The 10,000-nt window shown below is 35.6% G+C and overlaps 1 protein-coding gene across 2 annotated transcripts in view; it reads left to right on the top strand.

The window, feature by feature from the left end:
• LOC122251487 (uncharacterized) overlaps positions 1 to 10,000 on the top strand; it is an 84,900-nt gene that overhangs the window by 22,419 nt on the left and 52,481 nt on the right. The window contains exon 2 of one of the 2 annotated variants that reach the window (XM_043013478.2): positions 2,274 to 2,306. The exons of the other annotated variant lie outside the window; for it this stretch is intronic. The gene's annotated coding sequence lies outside the window, so the exon portion shown is untranslated. The remainder of the gene's footprint in view (positions 1 to 2,273; positions 2,307 to 10,000) is intronic. 2 annotated transcript variants of the gene reach the window in all.

Genomic DNA, 10,000 nt, shown 5'->3' with positions numbered 1-10,000 from the left:
CACATACCTTACGCAACACGAACACCTTCAGGCCCTCCTCCGCTCACGAATCCGAAATACCCGAGACAGCTTGTACTTCATCTCCCGGTATTCGGATACGGTGTCTTGGCGTTTCGGTTGACTGGGGTTGAATTATCATTATCATTATTGTCGTTATTACTGTTATCATCTGTATCATTTTTATTAGCCTTATTTCTTTATCATTTTTATTATTACTGGTATCATTGTTATTATCCTTTCTGTTATTATCATCCTTAGCATCCTTGTTTTTACCATTATGATTATTGTTATGATTGTAGTTATCATAATTATCTTTGTTATTATTGTTATTATTATTATTATTATATTATTATCATTATTATTATTATCATTTCTTGTAGTAGTAGCACCAGCAGTAATATCATTATTTTCATTACTATGATTTTTATTATCATTGTTATGATTATTATCACCATGAATGCAATTATCATCATCATCATTACTATCATTATTGTCATTATTGTTATTATTACTGTTAACATTATCTTTATTATCATTATCATTAACATTGTTATGATCATCAGTATTATCATTATTATTATCACCATTACTATTATTATCATAATAATTATGATAATTTTTATTTTCAATATCGTTTTATCATTATTGTCGTCGTTGTTGTTGTTGTTGTTATCATTATCATCATTATTATTAGCGTTATTGTTTTTATGAGTATTATTATTATCACCATTAATATTGTTATTGTTATTATTATCATTGTTTAAAAGAAAAGACAAACAGATAAATAAAATTATTCGATTGTAAATATTTATATACAATCATTACTTTGGAATATGCACACTCGTACACGTACACATGTCGATTGTCATTATCATATCATTATCATTATTGCATTATTTCACCGACACTACAATCGCCACCACCATCAGCATAACCAACCGTCACCACTGTCAGCATCATCCCAACACCACCAACACTATCACCATCATCACCACCATAACCACAACCGCCACCATCATCACCATCACCACAACCACCATCATCACCATCACCACAACCACCATCATCACCATCACCACAACCACCATCAACACCATCACCACAAACACCATCATCACGACCATCACCATCACCACGACCACCACAAACACCATCATCACATCCACATCCACTATCATCACAACTACAACCACCGCCACCACAAACACCACCACTATCATCACATCCCAACCACCATTATCACCACCACAATCACCGTCACCACAACCACCACCACAATCACCACCACCATCAACATCACCATAACCCTCCAGAGCAATAATCACTATCGAAGCAATTTCTCCTTCTCCTCCTCGGTTGCCAATTCGGAATTTTCCCAAGACAAGCCTCCTTCATATGTTCTCAAGTAAGATGTTATTGCCCTAGGTCAGGTATGCCTGTTTCGGAGTTTTCCTTCTGTGTTTGCTCAAGTTCATTCTTCGTTCTGTGTTTGTTTTGTTTATGCGTTTGTTTGTGTTTGCATTTTTTGCAGTCGGTTTATCCTGTCTCTATCTGTGTCTCTCTTTTTTATTTTTATTTTAAATTTATTTATTTATCAATCTATCTGTCTGTCGTTACTTTTCTCTCTTTCTCTCTCTCTCTCTCTCTCTCTCTCTCTCTCTCTCTCTCTCTCTCTCTCTCTCTCTCTCTCTCTCTCTCTCTCTCTCTCTCTCTCTCTCTCTCTCTCTCTCTCTCTCTCTCTCTCTCTCTCTCTCTCCATCTTCCAAAAGCCAAATAACCTTTCCTGACCCAAAGAAACTGATTCTTCGAGTAAGCAGTTTTTTTTCCATCTCGGAATATCTTGCTGATTTGCAAGATTGCAAGAGAAGATGGATTGTGGATTAGGAACGCTACTTTTGATTAGATGGTTTGGAGATTTGGAATATATATATATAAATATATATATATATATATATATATATATATATATATATATATATATATATATATATATATATATATATATATATATATATATATATATATATATATATATATATATATATATATATATATATATATATATATATATATACATAATATATATATATATATATATATATAGATATATGTATGTATTATATGTATATATATTTTTTTCTCTTTTTTTTTCTTTTCTTTCTTTCTTTCTTTCTTTCCTTTTTCTTTTTTCTGTGTGTGTGTGTATGTGTTTTGCAACTAGAGATGGAAATTCATCTGTATCAGTATATCTAATATAGATAATCTAATTTCAGATTTCTGATTCCAACTGTGAAGTGTCAATCGCTGTAAGTAGCATTGCTTTTCATATCATTCTGTTGGTAGATGAATAGATATATAAATTGGATCGATAGATAGATAGAGATGACAGACAGATAGGTAGATGAATAGAAAGAGAGGGAGAGAGGCAATTGATAGATATGTAAATAAAGAAAGGTATGAATGTGACTGAATATCTAAACACGCAAGAGATGTATTACATCTCTTGCGTGTTTAGATATTCAGTCTCATTCGTACCTTTCTTCTACATTTGTCGCTATGAACTCTGTTCATATGTAAATAAATATAGAAATGAATATAACAAGAAACAGACCAATATGGAAAATATGATACTTAAATAAATCGATAGATAGAGGAATAACTAGATAGATAGATAAATCGATGAACATATATAAACAAATAGATGTACAGATAGACGAATAAATCTATAAACAGATAGACAGATAGATGTAACTAATATTCACACACACAAATGGTGATTGTCAGTTTGGATTTTTATTTATTTATCTATTTATTTTTATTATTATTATTTTTTTTTTTTGAGTCACTCATTCCCAGCTGAGACGAGTTTGAACTTGTTTTGGCTTCAGAGGGTCAAAAATGTCTCGCCAACACGCTGACCTCGGTATCAAGACCATGTTGACGTGTGAGTGTGTGTGTTTATATACTAACATACGTACATACCTATCTCCCTCTTTTTTTACTATATCTTTGTAATGTATCTATTGTATGCCAGGGACCCCGCACTACCAACCCCTATCCCTGAAGCTTGCAAAATGGAATGCAAGTATGAACTTGAACAGACCCCTGCAATCAGATCCCCTCGAAATTAGGTAGCGTGGCAGGAGGGAATCTGAATAAAAACAGATTGGGGAAGTTCCAGTATATACCTCCTTAACGTTTAGCCTATCTTCCGTTAAATAAGATGTCAACTAAAACACTTGACACTTAAAACACTAATAGATAGAGAAAATAAAAGGTTAAACAGGTTAAAGAAATCCTAAACTTACGTCAAACTGCCATGGAAATAAAAACAGCTTCAAAGGGAATTGTTAAGCTAAGGGCTTACTTTAAAAACTAACTAAAACGATAGAGGATCTAAAATAATCCTCTGGCAAAAGGCCATAAAAGGAACAAGTTACATTGCAGTAAAAACAAAACAATGGCGAAGCTCAAAAACTATAACTAAAAGGCAAAGAACGAAAATTAAAACCAATCACAGCAAATCCTGAGGGGACGATAAATAAGAAGTAAAAAAAAAAAAAAAAAAAAAAAAAACTATAAAATCACAAAAAAAATCATTGTCAAGATTTGTATATGTAAAAAGAAATCACGCACGGTTCCTAATAATAATGAAATGTTAGGATCTGGCAACCGATGTGTCAGGTAGAAAAAAGGGCAACAAAACAACCGCTGACTGCTATAGACTGACTGTATTTGGTTGTAGCTCGGGTTATATATAGAAACTTGATGACGTCACAGGTCACGTAAAATAATAAATAAAAAATAAAATTTAATTGCAGTAAACCGGTAAGAGAATAAAGCTCAATAAAATCAATCAAATACGAGATATAAGCAAAAACAGACTCGGTAAAACAAAAGTATTAAAAAAAAACCAAAGAAAACGTTTGGTAAGGCAATCTAAAACAAAAGCACAAGCAACTAAAAACAGACAAAAACATGACAGGAGGAAATAAAAACATGACAGAAACATAAGAAAAATGCAAAGAAAAAAAAAAGAAAAAAGGTCAAGTCGCCTTCTGTGGAAGCCAGAGATTGTGGGTGTGTCCGCAGGGAGGAACAAAGAACGGAGCGATTCCTTACATCTCCATATCTACACACACACACACACACACACACACACACACACACACACACACACACACACACACACACACACAAAAAAAAAAAAAAAAATCGAAAAAAACCATAAAAATCCTAAACTCAGTCCATAACAAATAACCCTTCTGCCCCGCATAACCCTCAGTCAGCAGCAACGAGACCCAAAATACGCGGCAACTTTTTAAATATTCAAAGGGAAAAGGAAAAACGAATAATTTCCACGTCTCCCTTATACAGAAGCTATCCATCACAGGTTTGGTGAGTCATGAATAAAGCAACAAAGGAGAATTTGTTTTACATTTTTACCTTTTTGGAGGTTTTGGCCTGTTTGCGGTATTGGCTTCTTTACTTCTTCTTCTTTGTCTTTCTTTTCTTCTTCTTCATCTTTGTCTTCCCTTTTTTTTCTTCTTTTTTTCCTTCTTCTTCATCTCTGTCTTCCTTTTTTTTCTTTCTTGTTCTGGTTGTTCTTCTTCCTCTTTTTCTTTCTTTTCTTCTTCTTCACCTTCCTCCTCCTCTTTTTTTGTCTTCTTCCTCTTCTTCTTCTTCTTCTTTCCCTCTTCTTCGCCTACTTCTTCTTCCTCTTCTTCTTCTTTCCCTCTTCTTCTTCCCCTTCTTTTTTCCTTTTTCCCTTTCCTTCTTCTCTTTTTCTATCTCTTCCCTTTTTCTTCTTCATCTTAAACTTCTTCTTTTCCTCTTTTCCTTTTTCTCCCTCTTAAACTTATTTTTTCTTTATCTTGTCTCCTTTTCTCCTTTATTGATTTATTTTTCTCTCTTCTTTTCCTCTATTTTTCTATTTGAATTTTCTTTCCTTTTTCTTTTCTTTTTTTTTCTTCTTCTTTTCCTGTCTTTTGTTTTCTTCTTTTTTTCTTCCTTTTCTTTTTCTACCATTTCTTTTTTTTTCTTCTTCTTCCTTTTCTTCTACTAATACTTCTTCATTTTCAAATTATTATTTCCTTGCCTCCCCCTCCTCTCTCTCCTTCTATTTTTTTCTCTCTTTCTCCTTGTTTCTCTGTCTATCTGTCAGTCTGTGTCTCTCAATCTCTCTCTCTCTCTCTCTCTCTCTCTCTCTCTCTCTCTCTCTCTCTCTCTCTCTCTCTCTCTCTCTCTCTCTCTCTCTCTCTCTCTTCTTTCTTCTTTCTTTCTGTTTCTTTTGAATTTACTCCATAATAGGCAAGGGTACTGAATGGAATGCATTAGGCGTATGACTTTCGCCTTTGTTTTCAGATCTATCACCTTAATTAAAATCTTAAGCCATTTGCAAAAGTCAATGCGTTCCATTTTCGAGTGTCTGGGGTGAAGTTTATAAGAAAAGACAAATAGATAAATATTTACATTGTATAGATGTAAATATTTATATGGAATCATTGTTTAGGAATGTACACACTCGTACTCATACCCTTGAAAATGGAGAATTCTTACACTTAAATACGATAATTTTGTACTTTGGGATACACACACTTGAGTCTATACATACATACACCTTAAAATTCTATAAAAAATAAATAAAAACAATAAATACTTACTCGTAAATGCGATCACTGGGTGCTTTGGAAAGAGCACACCCATGGCCATACACATACAGATACTCACACGTAAAAACAAGAATATAAATACACGTAAAAATTTACATTGCTTATTTTAAAATGTACACATTCGATCCCATTCACGGAAATGAATGCAAATACTTAATCGTAAATACGGTCAGAGCGTCCTTTTGAATGTAGGCACTCGAAGTCACCCACATGTAGAAACGCACTTTCCCATGCATAAAACAGTTCAGGAAAATATGAGCCGAAAATAAGAATATTGAGTTATAGTCATGTGCATGCATGAATCAACATAGATACACATACGCTTGTAGATATAAAGCATATAAAGGGATTTATAAATATCTGTATATCAAAGATGTAATTAACATAGACGTGTGTATGTATGTCCATGTATTTGTATGCACCAAATAAGGTCATCCTTTTCCCCTTTAGATCTAGATTATTATTATTTTCTAATGATTGAAAAATTAATCATTATTATTGCTATGATCATCATTATCATCATCATTATGAATATTATCATTATCATCATCAGTAGCATTATCGTTATTGTTACGAATATTATCATTATTATCATAATTGTTATTTTGCTATATTTAGTTTTGTTATTCTGTTTTTCCCCTTTTTCCTCTTTCGTTCTTCTCCTACATTTTCGTCTTCTTGTTTTCTTATTATCTCCATTGTTTTCACCCTTTTTTCGCTTTATTTTTGTTAAATTGTTTTCACCTTCTTGTCAAATCATTATCACCCTTATTCATCGCTTATTTTCGTTATATTATTATCACCTATTATTGATATTATTATTCCTTTATTATTGTTATCTTCTCTTCATATAAGTTCCTTTTTACTAGCACGTTTTCCTTTTCTTTCTTATCACATCTCTCTCTCCCCTCCACACATTATCCCTGTTTGTGTTCCTGTTGTTATTTCTTCTTTCCTTCTTTTTTATTCATCCGTGTAATTGTTTTGTTTAACACTGTTTGTCTGTCTGTGTGTCTGGATGTTCATATGCTTGTCTGTGTGTGTGTGTGTGTGTTTGTCTGTTTGTTTGTTTGTTTTGTTTGTCTGTCTGTCTTTGTGTCTGTCTATCTGTCAGTATGTGTTTCAGTGGGTCTGTCTGTCTGTATGTTTGTATGTGTGTGTGTGTCTGTGTGTCTGTCTGTGTGTCTGTATGTGTGTGTATGTGTCTGTCTGTGTGTCTGTGTGTCTGCCTCTCGGTCTCTTTCTCTGTATATCTGTCTATTTTGTATCTATCTAGCTCACTGTCTCTGTTTCTCTCTTTTTTTCTTTATATATCGATTAATGTATCTGTCTATTTGTGTTTATTTCTCTCTCTCTCTCTCTCTCTCTCTCTCTCTCTCTCTCTCTCTCTCTCTCTCTCTCTCTCTCTCTCTCTCTCTCTCTCTCTCTCTCTCTCTCTCTCTCTCTCTCTCTCTCTCTCTCTCTCTCTCTCTCTCTCTCTCTCTCTCTCTCTTTCCATCTATCTATTTTTTTTTCTCCATCAACTTAAAAATATATTTGTTTATGTCGATCTATCTATCTATCTATCTATCTATCTATCTATCTATTTATCTATCTCTCCGTTTATATATCTATATATCAATCTATCTATCTGTATTTATCTCTCTCCCCACGGATTGCGATCAAACTCTATATGCAAATATAATTTACCATTTCATAGGTTTCGATATGCTGGTTCACTTCAGATCATATGTACTGAATGTTGCTGCTCTCTCTCTCTCTCTCTCTCTCTCTCTCTCTCTCTCTCTCTCTCTCTCTCTCTCTCTCTCTCTCTCTCTCTCTCTCTCTCTCTCTCTCTCTCTCTCTCTTCTCTCTTCTCTTCACTCTCTCTCTCTCTCTCTTCTCTCTCCTCTCTCTCTTCCTCCCTCTCTCCTCTCTTCCCTCTCCTCTCTTCTCCCGTTCACCCTCCCTTCTCTTCTCTGCTCTTCCCCTTCTCTCTCTCTCTCTCTCTCTCTCTCTCTCTCTCTCTCTCTCTCTCTCTCTCTCTCTCTCTCTCTCTTCTCTTTCTCTCTCTCTCTCTCTCTCTCTCTCTCTCTCTCTCTCTCTCTCTCTCTCTCTCTCTCTCTCTCTCTCTCTCTTTTTCTCTCTCTCTCTCTCTCTCTGTACATGTATATGTAAGTGAATATACGCACATGTGCTAAACTACGTACATACGTGAGCTCGAATGGCAAGGGAAAGAAGGAGAAGAAGAAAGAAGAGGAAAGAAGAAGAAGAAAAAGAAAGAGAAAGATGAAGAAGTAGGAGATGGTGAAGTAAAAGGAGAAAAAGAAAGAAAAAGAAGAAGAAGTAAGAACAAGAAGAAGAAAGAACAAGAAGAAGAAAGAAAAGAAGAAGAAGAAGGAGGAGGAATAGAAAATGATGATGGAGAAAAAAATATATTAGAAGAAGTAGAAAGAAGAAAAATAATCGACCCTCCTTTCTCCCACCGCCGATTGCAATAATGATATGCAAGAAGTGACGCATCGCTCTGCCATCCCCAGACGTGAAATTCCGAAACACGAGAATTCCATATCTCCTTGACGACCCCCCTCCCCCCCTCCCCCTCCCCCCGACAGCCTTTTTTTTTTTTGCTCTTTCTTTCTTTCTTTTTTCTCCAATAGGAAATGACATCCAATCACCATCGCCCCCCCCCCCAAAAAAAAAAGATAAGAAATGATAAAAAGGAAACAAAAAAAAAGGAGACAAGGGAAGGAAAAAGAAAGGGAAAATCTTCAAGTTGCTGAAACATCAAATCTTGCAAGAGTGCCATGAACCCTCCCTCACCCTCCCCTTCCCCCTCCCTCCCTCCCACCTCTTCCTCAATATCTTTCTTTCTTTTTCTATTCGAATATTTTTTTTATTCTTTTTTTTTACCTTTTTCCTTCTCTTCGCTTTTTATCTTCCTCCTCCTTCTCCTTCTCTTCTCTCTGACGGCTTTCTTCTCCGCTTCTTCTTTTTCATTATCCTCTCCCTCTTTCCTGTCCACTCCCTCCTCTTTTTTTTTTTTTATCTCATCTCTCTCACTCCTCTTCTATTTCCTCCTCCGCCCCTTCCTCCTAGTCCTCTTCCCCCATTCTCTCCTCCTCGTCTTCCTCTATCTCCTCCTCCTTTACCAATTTCTTATCATCCTCACCCTTCCACTCCCCCCTCCCCCTCCTCCTCTTTCTCCTTCATTATCACCACCACCTCCCCCCCTCGTCCTCTTCCTCCTCCTTCTCCTCCTCTTGCTCTTCCTCGTCCTCGTCGCCATCGTCTTCGTCCTCCTCCTACTCTTCCTCCTCCTCCTCCTCCTCCTCCTCCTCCTCCTCCCTTTCCTATTCCCATCAACGCACCTCACTTCTATTGCTGACTACATTATGGAGGGAAAATCACGTGGGAACCTTTGGTCGTCGCGCTGAATAAGCTTCTTATTTCTTAGTCTTATTCTTTGTCATTCTTATTGGTTTCGTTTTCTTTTCTTTTCCTTTTTTTTTTTGTCTGTTTTACTCTTTATGGTAAGTAGGTTTGCTATGATAATGATGATTATTATTATGGCTATCGTTTTGTATCATTTTATTATCACCATCATGATTATAATTATCATTCTCATTATTATCAATATCATCCTTATCTTCCTTATTGTTCTTATCCTTATTACACACAGATACACACACACACACACACACACACACACACACACAAACACAAACACACACATACACACACACACACACACATACATACATACAAACACACACACACACACACATAAACACACGCACGTACACAACGTGCACACGTTCATGCTCATTCCCTTTAACCTTTTTCTCTCTGTGTTTCTTCACGTGTAAAGAATATTTTCTGTATTTATGTTAGCTTCCGGGTGCATGGGGTGTGTGCTTGAGGGAGCGGGGGGACGGGGGAGGGGTGGTGCTATTGCAACGAGAGAGAAAAAATAGAAATGAACTTTCATGTGTGTGTGTATTGCACCAAAACAAATATTTTTGGAAGATGCAAATTGCTTTCGCCTCCGCTGTCGGAATTCCCGTTTTCTATGGTTGTAATTCGTTACCGCGTGTCTGAACGAGTTTATTTTGCGGGCAAATGTGGCGAAAAATCATAAAAGTTGGACGAACGGGGTTTAATGATCGCGAGAGAATAAGAGAAAAGGAGAAAAGAAAATCAACTATAGGGATAGAAAAGCGAGACAGAGAAACATAAAAATAAAAAAAACACCAACATATTTATAACCAAGTTATCCCCCTCGTGCTTACATAACATCTAAATAACCAATCAGCTGACGCCATCAAACAACCATTACAGCCAATCAC

Source organism: Penaeus japonicus, unplaced genomic scaffold (assembly GCF_977035675.1).
Source record: "Penaeus japonicus unplaced genomic scaffold, GWHDUDI00000001_assembly GWHDUDI00000027, whole genome shotgun sequence".
NCBI lineage: Eukaryota > Metazoa > Arthropoda > Malacostraca > Decapoda > Penaeidae > Penaeus > Penaeus japonicus.
This window is presented reverse-complemented; position numbering and strand designations above follow the sequence as displayed.